Source organism: Tachypleus tridentatus, chromosome 7 (assembly GCF_004210375.1).
Source record: "Tachypleus tridentatus isolate NWPU-2018 chromosome 7, ASM421037v1, whole genome shotgun sequence".
Lineage (NCBI taxonomy): Eukaryota > Metazoa > Arthropoda > Merostomata > Xiphosura > Limulidae > Tachypleus > Tachypleus tridentatus.
The window spans coordinates 193,807,923-193,824,695 of record NC_134831.1 but is presented as its reverse complement, the minus strand read 5'-3'; the positions used below and the strand labels follow the sequence as shown (position 1 = coordinate 193,824,695).

At 36.5% G+C, this 16,773-nt stretch overlaps 1 protein-coding gene across 1 annotated transcript in view; it reads left to right on the top strand.

Moving 5' to 3' along the window:
• The window catches only part of LOC143257602 (uncharacterized), a 117,656-nt gene that overhangs the window by 4,152 nt on the left and 96,731 nt on the right, over positions 1 to 16,773 (top strand). The gene's annotated exons all lie outside the window — the stretch shown is intronic.

Genomic DNA, 16,773 nt, shown 5'->3' with positions numbered 1-16,773 from the left:
TTTTTAAGTAAAGACTTTACAAACTGTCAGCAAAACCAGACCATCAGACTCTTTTGTCTCCAACGTATAACTTTTTGTATCAAACTCATAAGAGTAGTACGTTTAACTCTATTTTTGTTTAAGATTTTTTTTTTCCTTTTTCTGAGTAACAGACTAATTTGTTTGAATGAAGTTTGAAGATAAACACAAACCTATACAAAGGGTTTTCTCTGCTCTGATCACCCCTGGTATCGAAACCCAGTTTCTAGCGTTGTATTTTCTTCGATAATATTTCAGATTTTAATATATAAAGATATGCACTAAAATTTAGTGAGGAAAATACGCCTCCTTCAAAAAAACAAACAAACAAACAAAAAACTGTTTGTTGTCAAGCGTAAAACTGTACAGTGGACTATCTGTGCTCCATCCATCACAGGTACGGAAAACTTATTTCTTTCAGGGTCGTAAGACGACAGGCTTTCTGCTGTACCACTAGGGATGGGGAGGGAGGGTTTGTTTTGTTTGTTTTGAATTTCGCGCAAAGCTACACGAGGGCTATCTGCGTGGGAGGGAGGGTATTTCTAGTTTTATTGTAAAAAAAAACGATTTTTCAAATAATATCTTCATAAAGTTCTTTTGTTATGAATTTGTGAATGAGGGCTATCTACGCTAGATTGATCATCACGTTATAACGTCCCCACAGCTGAAAGGGCGGGAATGTTTGGTGTGGTGGGGATTCAAACCCGCGACCCTCAGATTTCAAGTTGAGTGCATAACCACCTGGCCATTACGGGGCCCCTTTTCAAGTACGTTCGTAACTGTAAACTTATCAAACATACGAATTGAGATAGTTTATAGAGTTTTTTTCGCAAATCTATACAAAGGGTTAATTTTAACCTGATAGTCAACAACAATGATCGTCAACTTTTGGTATATTCTTCGCTGTCCGCAACCGATGGGAACCATAAATCTTCGTATTCACAGCCTCATATGCTAACTATTAGGCCACCCCAGGCCAGAGTCAGAATAATACATTTACAGTGACTAATTTTATTGGTGAAGACCCTTTTGGATATTTTACAGGATTGAAAATGGTTCTGTTTATTGTTCTACATCACCTTGATGTTTAAATGATAGTTCGTCTGTTTATTTAGAATAAAAACATACCAAAAATAAAATTCCAAAGCACTTTAGATGTAGAAATACTACATATTTTTATTTTAATTTTTGAAAAGTTTTGGGAGAAGAAATCGATCACAAATAAATAATGCACAATCCAGTTTCTAGTTTTAAAACATGTTTAAACTTCAGTGATATAAGAGGCAATTTAAAATTTCGTACATCAACGATTAAGTTTCGGCAATACGTAAATTATCATCTACACTGAGAACTGAGTAATTGCCACGGTAAAGTAGGCCTGGCATGGCCTAGCGCGTTAGGGCGTGCGCTTCGTAATCTGAGGGTCGCGGGTTCGCGCCCGAGTCGCGCCAAACATGCTCGCCCTCCCAGCCGTGGGAGCGTTATAATGTTACGGTCAATCCCACTATTCGTTGGTAAAAGAGTAGCCCAAGAGTTGGCGGTGGGTGGTGATGACTAGCTGCTTTCCCTCTAGTCTTATACTGCAAAATTAGGGACGGCTACCACAGATAGCCCTCGAGTAGCTTTGTGCGAAATTTCAAAACAAACAAACAAACAAAGCCATGGTAAAATATTTCTGGTATTGTCGACAGTCGCTATTATTTGAGGAATTTCGCTCAGTTGCTTTTCAATATCTTAGCAATTGAAACACGTAATTGTGTCACCACGTTAAAAAATACTTCAACCATTTTTCAGCAAAAGGCGAAAATATTGACGTGCTTGGACGCACGTGGGTTGCACGAGATATCTTCGATCTGACAAGGCTTTAGTTTTCATTTTCTCAATGGCGAACTCACGAATGTGAGCACATGCTAGTATAATCAAAGTTTCCCGATAAAGTTAAATGGTGTCACGTTGTTCGACATGGTTAAAGATACGCTGATCAAAAACTGTGATTGCTGAAAATAAAACACTATAAAGAAATATTTTTAAAACGAGAATGATCCAGATTAGTTCAGAATGTTTCCATTCTGGCATTAACCACGTTCATGATGCTTACAATAAAGTTCGAAGGGCAAAAAGCCCTTTCCGAAAGTCCTCCAATCCACGGGCGGCAGCAATGCCATCAGGTCTATAGGTTGTCGCGTAGATGAGCCGGAGTGTCGAATGTACCGTTCTTTAGAAGAGAGAGCAATAGAAGTGCTTATACGTCTTCCAGACGACACAGTTAGTCGGATAAGATTACGTTAATATTAAAGAAAACTGTGAATTTTTAACATTTATATTAGACTCTGGATTTGTCAAAAAAAAGGGGGCAGAAGAAAGTATGGAGATTCAACAATGTTTCTCGCATTTCTGTCGTAAATAACTGTCGGTGTTGATTTTTCAAAAACTCTTTTACGCACTGTTTCAGAGATTTTGTTACACTTTTATATTGTCATGTGTAATAGATAAATCTTTAACAACCCCATCGTATGTTTCTGTAGACTAAAAATACATTATTGTCTCTTCGTAAGCCATTGTTATTATTTATCATGCATGAAATAATTTGTGTTCGTGGCCCGGCATGGCCAAGCGTGTTAAGGCGTGCAACTCGTAATCTGAGGGTCGCGAGTTCGCATCCCCGTCGCGCCAAACATGCTCGCCCTTTCAGCCGTGAGGGTGTTATAATGTTACGGTCAATCCCACTATTCGTTGATAAAAGAGTAGCCCAAGAGTTGGCGGTGGGTGGTGATGACTAGCTGCCTTCCCTCTAGTCTTACACTGCTAAATTCAGGACGGCTAGCACAGATAGCCCTCGAGTAGCTTTGTGAGAAAAACAAAACAAACAAACAATTTGTGTTCGCAGGTAACTCTGTGAAACGAACGAAACATATCGAGCTTTTATTTCATACCGTGTGTGTAGTTGAACTTAAGGTAAAATACACGTGAATTTTCTGCCCAACTACTATTACTCACTATTTTATCGTGTGTTTTTAGCTTCATAATTGGATACTTAATTTAATGTTGCTTTTATCCATTAAGAAGAGCAAAACAAGAAAGTCTTATACTTCATGGTATTGCGTAGTTAGATATAAACATATCAGGCAGGTGGCAGCACCATCCATGTGAGGTTTGGGTTTGTTTGGAAACTAGACAATAGGCTATTTGTGCTCTGCCCACCACGAGTATCAAAACCCGGTTTCTAGCGTTTTGAATCCGCAGACGTACCGTTTTGTCACTGAGTAGCCTCTGTGTAAGGATGGTTTGGATTGCTCATCAAAATGGGTTTTAAATATTACCATCTCAAAAGAACTTTACAATACTACAGGATGTTACCTTTTATAACAATATCTATGTAGTTACTGAGTCACAAGTTCTGTCTGTAAATATTATAACAATATCTATGTAGTTACTGAGTCACAAGTTCTGTCTGTAAATATTATAGAAAAAATTTGAATTTCTTATTCTTCTTTCTTGTTCTTCTTTTTTATAAACACCAAAACCAAAACAATAGCACCAACACAAAACAATAGCACCAACCAGTTTAACTGGTGTGATATCGTTTAAAATGGAGTATTTGATTTAATAAGTATTATTAATAACTAGTAGTAATTTTAAAAATATATAATTCCAAAATTATATAATTATAAAACAAACAAACAAATACGTAAAGAAAAACTTTTCAAAAAAGGAAATAAATGTAGGGATGGCTAATATCAAACCTTCAGAAACAATACAAACAAGATGGAAGGGATGGCATTTGCATCATTCCTATGTAACAATACAGCTAGTAATTTATATACGTAATTGTTTTATCACAATTGAATTTATCATATTTTTGTCTGTTAACATTATACTACACTGTGTGTCTATGCTGTTACATAGGGATGACACAAATGCCATCCCTTCCATCTTGTTTGTATTGTTTCTGAAGGTTTGATATTAGCCATCCCTACATTTGCTTACCGTTTTGAAAAGTTTTTCTTAACTTATGAGTGTTTACTTTCTCTGGATGTAAAACACTATAATTTTTTATAGTGTCGACTTTTTAAAATGGTAATGAGTAACAGTACTTTACAATTATTTAAAGAAATAATCTCTTTCTTTCTTATGTAGCACAAAGTCACACAACAGGCTATTTACATCGTGTTTATCGCGAGTATCGAAACCCATTTTTTAGCGTTACAAGCCCGCAGACTTGCCGCTTAGCTAGGAAGTCTATAATATATAATTTACGTGGTAGAACAGTGATGTTTGTAAATCCAGTTAAACATTTATATGTAGTTTAAAGTTACCCTAAAAGTTCATGAGGTGATTACTGTAAACAGTTAAGGTTGCCTGGCGAGTTAACGTTGGTTATATATCAAAATGATCCACTTTCTTTTTTACCTTGGCCTCTTACATTTATTTAGGTCACCCCTTGCTATTTAAGCTATTTCATTTAACTTCTGTTGAAGTAGGACTGAAAAATAAAACGAAACCAATAGGAAACACTTGAATAACCGATATTCGCTTCGCTAGAAGGAATTTTAAGCAATACGGGGAACAGTCCCAAATCTACAGGCCTAGATATTGTATTGTTCCTTAATACTTCTGATAAAAATCCATGAATCAAAGCAAAGGAGGATATGTTATAATAGATGAACCATACTATATCTGTCAAGTACGTATATCATCAGTTTACATTAACAACATCGATTTCGGATAGATAATTAGGCAATGTATTGTAATTAGAATTTAAAGTAGAGAACGTTTTTAACACTTAGGAAGGGGTTGGAAGAGTGAGTACACACTTTTATGCAGCGACGCCACCTAGCTGATATTCACAAGCATTTTGACATTCGAGGCTGTTTGAATCGGTACTTGTCCCAAGTAGTACTTTTGACGCACGAATTTCTGTCAGAAACTGTTAAAATAGCCATGTTACAACTAACCTGGTTGCCACTTTTTTGTAACGAATGAATAAAATACACGTACTGAATGTAGTGACAATAATATAGGCAATTCGCTGTTTGAACTTGGTTTTTCAAAATTTGAAGTATTTTTCCGTTTTGAACAACTTCTTAATAATACATTATGATACTTTCATGTTTTCGTAAAGTTAAACTTTGATGTTACCCTCTTTCTAAATTAATTATGCTTCGAAGATTATTTGGTTTGATAATCGTGTTATTAAATTTGCTAATTTATATATATTATATGTATTATATTATATTATATGTATATAAGATATACATTCGATTCTTTACTTTTGTGATATATTTTTTCTTCTTAATAGCGCTATTTGCATAAATGAAGTTTCAAAACTTCTATGACTTACAGATTTGTACTTTAGGGTTATAAACTCACAAGCCAGAGATTTGAGTGTAGAACCCTTGATATTATTTACATTTAAGTTATATAAAATGTATAATTCAGCCGTCACAGTTGTCGTTTATGTAATATGCCGTGTGGCTTTTATTTGTTTGTTCTTAAGCACAAACCTACACGATGGGCTATCCACGCTTTTCTCACAACGGGTATCGAAACAGTATTTTTAGTGCTATAAACCTTAAGACTTACCGATAAGTCATGGGGGTGCCAGTATCTATCTCTGTGTGTTTCTTGGCTTATTGGCTCACTGCGATAATTTGGTAGGATACGCGGTACTTGAAGGTTTTGCATTCGCACGCATTACCTTGTTTTTATAAAGGTTTTGGAAGAAAAATTCTGTTTACTGTTTTTACCTGACAGTCAGTAAACAAGTAATATAGAAAAGTTTGTCCAGTCACATTAAATAAATAAATTCTAACCGTATCAACAGATGAGCGTTTCGTGCACAAATTATAAATGGTTTTAATACCTGTTTTTAAGTGGTGTGAGATCCGAACAAAAAATAATAACGTAAGAACTACGTTCTGTTTATCAGTTTCATGTTTAAGATGTGTTCATTTGGAAATGTTCGTTTGAAATAAAAGTACATCATTGTATTCGTGATGTAATTTAAACGTTTCGTTCATTCAGTATTAAACTACTAACCGTAAATGTGTGAAGCCTAATCCATTATTCAATTTACCATTTGCCACTGAGTTACACTTGTTTAGGGGAATTCCACACATCATCAGTAACCTAGGGCAAGGATAGATCGAAAAAATATAACTAGAGTTCATATAACAGTGAAGTGTGTGTGTACAGTGTTTTAGAATGTATTTTAATTGTTATTGTTTTACTTGCTTTTGTTAGAGTTACTGATGACGCGTGGAATTTCACGAAATCGGTGTAACTCGGTGACAAGTGGTAAATCGAATAATAAATTGGGTTTCACGTCTTTATATACACTCTTCAAAAAAAGAAACGCAAAAGGCAAAATATGAGACAAATTGTTAAGAAGTTTATTCCGGGTAGTTCTGTATGACATGTGTGAAACTTTGCACATTCACTGCTGAACATCCAAAGTCTGCAATGCGAAGTCCATGCTCACTAGGTGAAGTTTAACGTCACTCAACGTCAATAACGAGTATGCCCCCCGTGAGCATCAATAACTGCTTAGCATCTCCTGCCCATGGAAGCGATGACATGACGAATCACATCCTGTGAAATGGCTGTCCACTCAGCCTGCAAAGCTGCTGCAAGCTGAGGTAGAGTCTGCGGTTGAGGTTGTCGCCGTCGCAGACGTCGGTTCAACTCGTCCCAAAGATGTTCGATGGGGTTTAAATCTGGTGATCTGGAGGGCCAGGGAAGAATGTTAATGTTGTGATGTCTCAAGAAGACAGTGGTGAGTCGGGCTGTGTGAGGACAGGCGTTGTCATGTTGAAAAACGTCGTTGACGTTCACCATGATGGGTTGCACATGGGGCCTAAGAATCTCGTCGAAGTATCGTTGAGCCGTGAGATTCTCTCGAATGGGCAAAAGGTCTGTTCTGGCATTGTAGGCGATGGCAGCCTACATCATGACGCTGCCACCACCACATCTATCAACATCCTGCACACAGTTTGCTGCAAAACGTTCACCTCGGCGACGGTAAACACGGGTCCTTCCATCCTGCCTACGAAGCATAAAACATGATTCATCGCTAAACCAAACATGCCTCCATCGTCGATGAGGCCATACCCGATGTGCCCGAGTCCACTGCAGCCGTGCTTGACGATGTTGCTGGGTGAGGATGACGCATCTGACTGGACGTCGAGGTCGGATTCCTGCATCTCGTAGACGGTTGCGTACGGTCTGATCGGAAATCCTACGCAGCCCTGGTATGGTTGAGGCAGTAGACGTCGCAGTGATGGTCCTATCCCGAAGGTGACGTAACCGGATGTTGCGATCTTGTGCGGGCGTGGTCACACGAGGTCTGCCAGATCGTGGATGGTCACGAGTTGATCCATGTTGTTGGTGACGATTCCATAGCCTTGTGATGGTGCTTGGGTGGACATTCACAGCTTTGGCAACATCTGATCGAGATTCACCTGCTTCCAAGCGACCAATGGCGTTGTTGCGTTGTGCTTCAGTCAATCTTGGCGTAACTGTATTGCGTGTCGGTGGCTTAACACTGAGCTATGGAAACCGAAAACCCGTCACTTTTATAGGGATTTTGCACATGTTGCACTTGCAGAACATGCAGATCTCTCAAACAAATTTATTGGACACGCATGCGTTTTGGCGAAAAATCCGATGTTTTTCTCCGTTTTCAAAGTGCACAACTTTTATTGTCATTTTGGTCTGACAATCAGTGTCTTAACACGTGTAACATCACATACTCTGAGCTTGTAACGTTATTACATATATTTCTCTTTAAAATAACAAAAATATCCCTTTTGCGTTTCTTGTTTTGAAGAGTATATTTATATATATATATATTTTGAACAGCTTATGTGGCTGAATAATTCGAGATAATAAATTAGTAGCATCAACTTTGTATGTTCTTATATTACTATATAAATACAGGTTTACTATGCAAGTAAACGACGTTTCGAAACACTATAAATACAGTATTGAACTGTTCAAATTACTCAAACGCTTGTCGCCTAACTTACGAACATTGAATAATGATGAGTACAACAGTATTCATGTACTGTTTTTAACACGAATGAAGCGGACGGTTTCGTCTTTTCTTGCGTCGTTTTGCAGATACTGGTTATCTGATAATGGTAACTTGTACACCCAAAGCAACAATTTGATCTATAAATGGCGCCAAAAACATATACCAATCATTTGTGTGCCGAAATTTATTCACACTAAACGACTCTATTGAGACTGTGACTTTCGTTCTGTGTGCATTGCTAAGTCTTTTGTTCAATAAAACCCGACGGTGTTCCATTGTCAGATAACGTACAAAACGACGTAAAGAGAACCTAGATTGTATTTATTTTTCTTTGCGAAAAACGATATTGAAACCAAATGCACATTATATCCAACAGCAACTATTGTTATTGTAGTTTTAAGGTGTTTTCAAGTTGAATAGCTCATTTTTATGCCTTAATTTTGGAGGGTTTTCAAGGTCTGAATTTTTTTTCTTCTGTTGATTAGTATGTAAGAGGGCAGAAAATAAACTTATAGGTTTCGTTACCAATATTAGTGAGAAGGGTAGGTAATTAGTTCTATTCGTAGGTCTAGGTTATTACGGTTTTTCATCCTGTTATTTGTTTTTATCAGTTTAATTAAACGAACTGGTTATTTAAACAATATGTATGTCATTCAGGGTGGGAGTTCCCAAACTTTCTTATCTCGCAACCCACCCGAGTATTCAGCCAACTTTCTGGGGCTCATTCTAAATTGGTGGAGTGGTGCTATTCTAAAATATTTCATGAAAGATGAGCAGTTCTTATATTTTATTTGTTAGAAACATTTTAGGATCATAACTTAAAACAAAAACACGCTCGTTTTATTATAGGTTGTTTTGCAACCCGCCTGGGAACCACAAGTTTAAAGGAATGGTTTTAACGTAGGAAGTTTGTATTGACGCCTCTATACGAGTTGGTAGAAATATCCGAATAACTATAAATTTAATTGATAGCTAGATTAAGAGAACTGAGTTTCAGTATTGTTTGACCTAATATTCCGATATATTGAACCCAATTGGTTGTACAACATTTTTGTTGTGAATTAAAAAACAGGACTCGAAGTACAGTTTCAAAGTCATCTAAAAGTTAGTTCAACAAGTATTAGTACTGATTCCAGTGGGAACAAGGAAGACTCCAGTGGCTAGCTTGCAGGACTATTGACCTGAAGTTCCTTGGTTCGCGTCCCGTAACCTCCTAAAGATGATGATCTCGCTCGTTACTTTTGGAGATGGACGTGTATCATTCACATACCGCTGTTTGGACGAGAGTTGCAGGTGTGTAAAGATGATTACCTCTGCCTTCCCTGTAGTCTAACTTCGAAATTAGAGACGGCAAACGAATAAAGCTCACAGTGTAGCTTTGGGCGAAATGTGACGAACAAATACCCGTGAATTTGCAAGATAAACAACTTCAAAATCTTACCACTTAACCATATTATAGACTTCGTATGTTTTACCTATTGCTATATAAACAAAGGGTTAGAGCTATTTCTAAAACGAATATTCCAAGTTTTAATAATAATGCGGTTTTGTTTCTTCTTAGCTATGTGCTATAATTATAAAATATAACAAAACTGTATTGTTACTATTTGACACTCAACCTTATGATCGTCCACTTGTTAAATATTTTGAGGGTTCACATACTCTAATCTTGAGAAATCAGTGCTCGGCAGTGTCCTATATACAACTCAAAACATCTAAATAATAAGTGCCTGTAGTACCAGGATTATTAATTCAAGGACTAAGAAATAAAACAGTTTAAGGTGTTAAACATTTCAACGTAGTGGTAAATAGATATTCTTAATCTAAGATGTACAATGCCAACACTATTATTTCAAGGACAAGTGTATTCTTGAAGAACAAATGGTTAAGGTAATAATGTCTTAGAGCTTAGAGTAGCGACAATAGCGATTTTTAACCTAAGCCTTTCAGTGCTTGTAATTTTTACTTCAAGGCATCAACATGCTAAGTTTTATATATATGTGTATATTTATTCAAGTATTGAAATTTACATAAGATCTATTAAGCCTTGAATCACTTAAGTTTCATATAAACAACATCTGTTTTAAAAACGTTTTTTTTTTTTTTTTATAAACTATTTATGCTTAAGTATCCAAGACTGTTGGTTACTCGAAAAATTTATAATCAGTATTGAAGAAAATAAGTGAATTGGCAAGAACACAAAAATACTACGTGACACAATGTATGAACCGAATGAAGGTTATTTAGCGAAATAATTACAGATAAACAATCATTTGTTTTTATTTTTTGTTGTTGTCTGCAGTTTTGAACTAACCAGAAGCACTTGTTTCATTTAAGACAATACGTGGCTTCTGATGCGTCAAATGATCGCCCCGTCTGTGGCAGACGAAACTAGAATTAAGTATTGGTAGACTAACCACGAAACCCAAATGACGCCTAGACGTGCTCCAGCTCATTGTATTTACCTTATTTGAATACGATACTTTGATCGAAGGAGTTCTGGGACGTGAAGGTTTACGTTTACCCAGAATGCACTAAGTGATCGCATAATTTTCGAAAAGAATTAAGTATAAGTAATGCTATTCTGCGGTTTCTATGTAGAAGAAGCACGCAGGTTTATTGTACAGTCTTCCGTCAGAATAAAACATGACAATGGGATAACCTATGTGAAAGTTATCAATTTATTTTATTTTTTATCGTATCTTTTCATTTCCGTGGAAGCAACCTAAAGCACGAGATATGAAAACAGTTTAGTGGTCTGCATGGGTTTATCTTATTAGTATTCCCTGTAAGAAGATCGAGGTAACAGAATATTAGTGTTAATAATAATAATAAAACAAAGAATGTGATTGATTATTTTCTTGGCCCAAATACGTGGCCTATATGCGTAACAAGGCCTACTATTGCAACGTCATTTATTATATAGTGTTTTTTTTAGGACCATGTAATTTTTGTGACGTGACCAACCGAGTCGATTGGATTGACATAAAAACTTTGTTTATAGTCGAGCTGAAATTTATTATTGTTGTTTGTTTTCTGAACTTGAGAGAATGGACTTGCTGATAGCTGTTGATGCCAACTAGCTCTTTTGTTGTTTTTTTAAAGCTAAAACGGAAATGACGAACGCCTTTTGCTAAACGATGGAAGGCGCAAGGATACTGTTTTTCTTTCTTGTCTCGTAAACCAAAACCCTTTAGAAGCTTCCGTGGTTCATTGCGAAAGAATATTACATAATTATTGTGAAATAAGTGTTGTTTAATAAATTATATATTGCTGAATATAGTAACCTAGTCGTTTATTTCCAGGATTTGTTAACGAAAATAAATGAATTATAAAAATTTTGCGTGTTTGTCACGTCGTTTAGATTGTTAGGTATTTAGATATCGCTTCTAATCATCTGCGAATTTTTTTTTTAATGTATCTATCTCGTCTCTATTACAATTCCGCTGGTGGCTTAGCAGTGCGACACCAGGGGGACACCGTAACTGTTCACTTGGTAGCTTTGCGATTAAAAAATAAGAAACATGATTAAAAAACTACACATTTTTCATTAACCTTTCAAACTCTTTTAAAATATTCGTACCAAATGATAAATCGTTTGTTGGTTAGGTTATAAACTGATTAAGTAGGTGTATTTACTGGAATATTTTTCATTTGTTACAGGGTCTGTGTATACGGGGTATAATAAAGTGTCATGTATTAAAACATGCTTGTGTAGTTGGAAAAAGTCGTTAGAAAAAAAAAGCGGTGACGTGATAGATAGAGTGATTGTGTATCTGTTTTGTCCCACAGTAAGTTCCAGGAAAGATGACCACTACTAACCTTGGCTCGTGACTTAGGTTACCTATCGCGTGCAGCTAGTTTTCTGTTACCCTGTTATTAAATATTTTCTGAAATCACTTGTTTTTGTTTTATATCGTATTCCCAAGATAGTTGTCGTTAACCTTTTGTAGTTGCCACTTGTTTGGGTCTTAATGACGTACAAAGTGACCATTTTTGGAGTAACTGACCTTTACGACGAGACAGAACTCTCATTAACAGGATTCAACCGTATCTGGTTTGCTCAAATAACACACATGTGATGGAACTAGTCAGGTAAATAAAAAATTAGGTGTTACAGGAACTGGTAGAGTTCATGATGAAATAATTGGATAATTTGCTGTTTTCTTTAGTGTTTAGGTTTAAAAGCACTTAACTTCTTGTTCCATTAGCTGATATTTTGTTTTTTTAAGTTTTATTTGTATCTCACAACTTTGTATGACCAGAGCTTACGAAGCTCCTGTAACTGCTCTCTCTGCGTTATTCCGTGGAACTTTTTGGAACCTAAGCAGAAATTCGGTCCAGGTCAATCTGTATGCAAGCACTATCGCATAATGTCCCTTGCCGTATTAACAACTGGTTCCCAAACGTTAGTAATACCTACATCAGGTGGCAGAAGAAGTAACCTTCGCGCACGAACCATGGCGTTCGGCGAGAACGAACTTAGATGATTCTTTTTGGTGAACTCTAGTCGATTGTCTAGTTCGATTAGGACTACAGCAGCTTTTCTTCCAACAGGTTTGTCATATTTATCAAAACCAGTCGCCGTGTAATTTCTGGTATCACTCCTAGTTACTAATTACGCCAATGTTCTTTTTATTTAAAAACTTCTCTCTCTTCTTCTAAGTGCCTGGCATGGCCTAGCGCGTTAAGGCGTGCGCTTCGTAATCTGAGGGTCGCGGGTTCGCGCCCGAGTCGCGCCAAACATGCTCGCCCTCCCAGCCGTGGGGGCGTTATAATGTGACGGTCAATCCCACTATTCGTTGGTAAAAGAGTAGCCCAAGAGTTGGCGGTGGGTGGTGGTGACTAGCTGCCTTCCCTCTAGTCTTACACTGCTAAATTAGGGACGGCTAGCACAGATAGCCCTCGAGTAGCTTTGTGCGAAATCTCAAAACAAACAAACAAAATCTATGAAGTCCGCACTATCGAAACTTCAAACTACAACACGTACTGTGTTTTAAGTGTTACTATTGTTTATAGTAAGTACATTAAAGTTTATTAGATATAACTAACATAAATAAATAAAACAACCAACATAAGTTACTCTGTTAATTTACCTCTATCGAGTATAGACGGTACATAATAAATGTTTAACTAATGTTAGGCCTACGACAAGTGAGCTACTGCGTTATTTCTATCGAATATAGATCTTACTTTAAAAAAAAGGCCCGGCATGGTCACGTGGGTTAAGGCGTTCGATTCGTAACCTGAGGGTCGCGGGTTCGAATCCTTGACACGCCAAACGTGCTCGCCCTTTCAGCCGTGGAGGCGTTATAATGTGATGGTCAATTCCACTATTCGCTGGTAAAAGAGTTGACGGTGGGTGGTGATGACTAGTTGCCTTCCCTCTAGTCTTACACTGCTAAATTAGGGACGGCTAGCACAGATAGCCCTCGAGTAGCTTTGTGCGAAATTCCAAAACAAACAAACCTTCTTCTAAGCTATAAGCGTTTGTTTAGGAGTCAGAGTTGGTGGATCTAACTCAAAAAACATTTATGATGTTGGACAGTGACAAACTCTTACTCTCAAGTATAACAAACGTTTCGCTTTTAACTGCCGTATCTCTGTTTGCCTGAGAATAAGATAGTTTTAATACCCAGAAAATGAAACGTTTTATCACGTGGGGTGTTTTAAATTTAGATATGTACTAAAACATTATGAAGTGCAAAGAATCACCTGACCAGATATTCCATAACCGTACAGGCTAACGAAAACATCTGTGCCAACTGAAAGTAGCCCTAAGTGAAGAGTAAACAAATACAGGTGACTTAATCACTTCTGGGTCGCAAGGAAAGTGAGAAACGTTCAAGGAGTAGATGGACGTTGGGACTTAGATTGCGTATTTGTTCATTCAAACAAAATCGTACAAGCTCCTTTAAGTGTTTGAATAACTCTATGAGGTACGTTATTCGACAATTTATGAATTCTAACCCTTCACCAGTGTCTGCTGCTTAAACAGTGCAAGAACTGTTTTACATAATTAAGTAAAAAAACCTTCAGAACCAACTTTGTGTAAAATCTTCAAACAAATAATATTCCATTGCAGTTAAAATCTGCTTGTTCAAACTTGTGCTTCAAAAATAGATTACCGGAAACGTGATGGATATCACTCTGAAGGAGCGGTGTTTACATTATACTGTTACATTTTTTTTACGTAAATATAGAAGTAAACTTCCAATTTGCGTTATGTCTTAGTTATTCACCTACTTGAGTATAGGGCTAAACATTTATTAATAGTTTACTATAAGGTGACTGTGAAATAACTGGAGAAGAGTAACTGAATAGTTGCGCTGAATATTTAAATATATACTTGTAGCGTTCGAATTATACGATCGTAAGAGTAAAAGAGTATGTGCTTATAAGTAAAAAGGTCGTAATATGATTGTGATTAATAAGGCTTGACTAACATAACTTCAATATCAGAGTAAGCTAGTCGTGGTCTAATTCTTAACGTATCGAAATGAGGATTCATGGTTCATGTCCCCGCATAACAGAAGAAAACGTGTTTAGCACTTTGCGACCGTATGTGCGTTATAATAATGATGATCAAGTACCACTATTCAATTAGAATAGTCCCAGTGTTGCCAGTGGGTGTTGTTTACCAATAGAATAGTCCCAGTGTTGCCGGTGGGTGTTGTTTACCATTAGAATAGTCCCAGTGTTGCCGGTGGGTGTTGTTTACCATTAGAATAGTCCCAGTGTTGCCGGTGGGTGTTGTTTACCATTAGAATAGTCCCAGTGTTGCCGGTGGGTGTTGTTTACCAATAGAATAGTCCCAGTGTTGCCGGTGGGTGTTGTTTACCAATTTCCTTCCAACTTCAGTTTGTCATTCAGAATAAGGATACGAATATTCGGAAGTAATAAACAATACTTAGAGTATGGGTACATACATAGTTAGAATATTATATAATATATGTGATCGAAATAATAAATATAATTAGCAAAAAAATAATAAATTCATAAACAATTTTCACACTTTAGGTATTAAATACTCGAACAACTGAAGAAATGACTGCTGTATATGTATATATCTAAAAAGAAAAACACGCATTATATCAGCGCAATTCGACCACTTTTCCCATGCGATATTTCCCAGAAATTTCCTCTTTTAGTTTTAGAAAATACTCACATATTCTACATTCATTTCAAACGAGATATGAAAACTACGATTTGTAATTATTAGCATAAACGGCAGTCGGTAATTGGTGTTTTTTTCAAGTTTGTTTTATGGTTGTAAGATACGCATAGGATAAAAAAGTGATTAGATTACTTTCAATAAAGCCTGTTAAGGTTGTTATTGTAAGGTGTTTAGTTAGGGCTGCGGATATTTACTTACTACTTTTGGGCATGTGGTATAAAATCCGAAGGTTACAAGCTGTCACTGGCATACTGTGTGCATGCATATCTTTATTAACAGACAATTAATTGGACATTCGTTCTGATGGACTTTCTTACTCGTGTAATCATTTTGTTGGTTTCCTGAACGTTTAGATATTTCATTGAAGAACGTAACTTCCTTAAACATGATTTTGGGTGTTTATTTGTAATAAAGCACAAAAGTACACAACAGGTTGTCTGTAGTGTATCCATTACGGATAACGATATCCGTTTTTAACTTTATAATTCTTCAGACTTGCCACTGGATGGGGGGATATTAGACATGTAATTGATCGGTTGGTTTTTACTATGTTTAATCTTTTTCAAGGAACACCTTATTTTAAACGTGTAATCAGTTTGTTGGTTACTGTATGCCAATAATTTTATTAATAATATTGATAATAATACTGGGTTGACAAAATATGAGTGAATCGAAGTAACTAATTTTGACTTTCCTTATGAAGCGAAACAATAAACGGTAATGCCCACCCTATTGAACGTTGTAGTACTTCAATCTCTAAGGGTAATGTATATTTAGTTACGAATGACGTAATGTTATGAATGGTTTAAAAATCGAACTGAAAACACGTACTTGGTGTCACATTCATGAAAAACTTAGTCGAACCGTCAGTTAAATATCCATTGATAAAATATATTTTATTTCTTTTCAGAAGAAAAAAATCGAAAAGACTGAAAAGTTTGGTATTTCATTCATAGCGGTTTGTTTTTGAATTTCATGTAAAGCTACACGAGGGCTATCTGCGCTAGCCGTCCCTAATTTTGCAGCGTAAGACTAGAGGGAAGGCAGTTAGTCATCACCGCCCACCGCCAACTCTTGGGACGGCTGGTGCAGATAGCTCTCGTATACCTTTGTGCGAAATTCAAATCAAAGAAACGAAGCATATCAAACATGGTATTAATGTGTGCAAGCAATATATCACTTAACCCAACGGAACTCTCTCCAAAAACCACACAATTTTCATACCATTCCCCACCGTACATTGGATTATAAATGTATTGACACTTGATATTACAGCACATGCGCTATAGCTTTAGTACAGACGACAATGATATTATGATAGACTTCAAATTCGACTCCTGCAAGTATATTGTTAGAAAATTCGAAAATTGGGAAAAAGAAAAGAAGCGAATATTTGAAAGTTATTGCTATTACTATGAGGGGGGTGGCAGTCTCCAATTAACTTTACAACTTAATACAGATATTATACCAAGTTGATGTGAATTTTGTTCATATTTAAAGCGCTAATACCAATTTTTGGTCCATTATTAATTATTAGGGACCC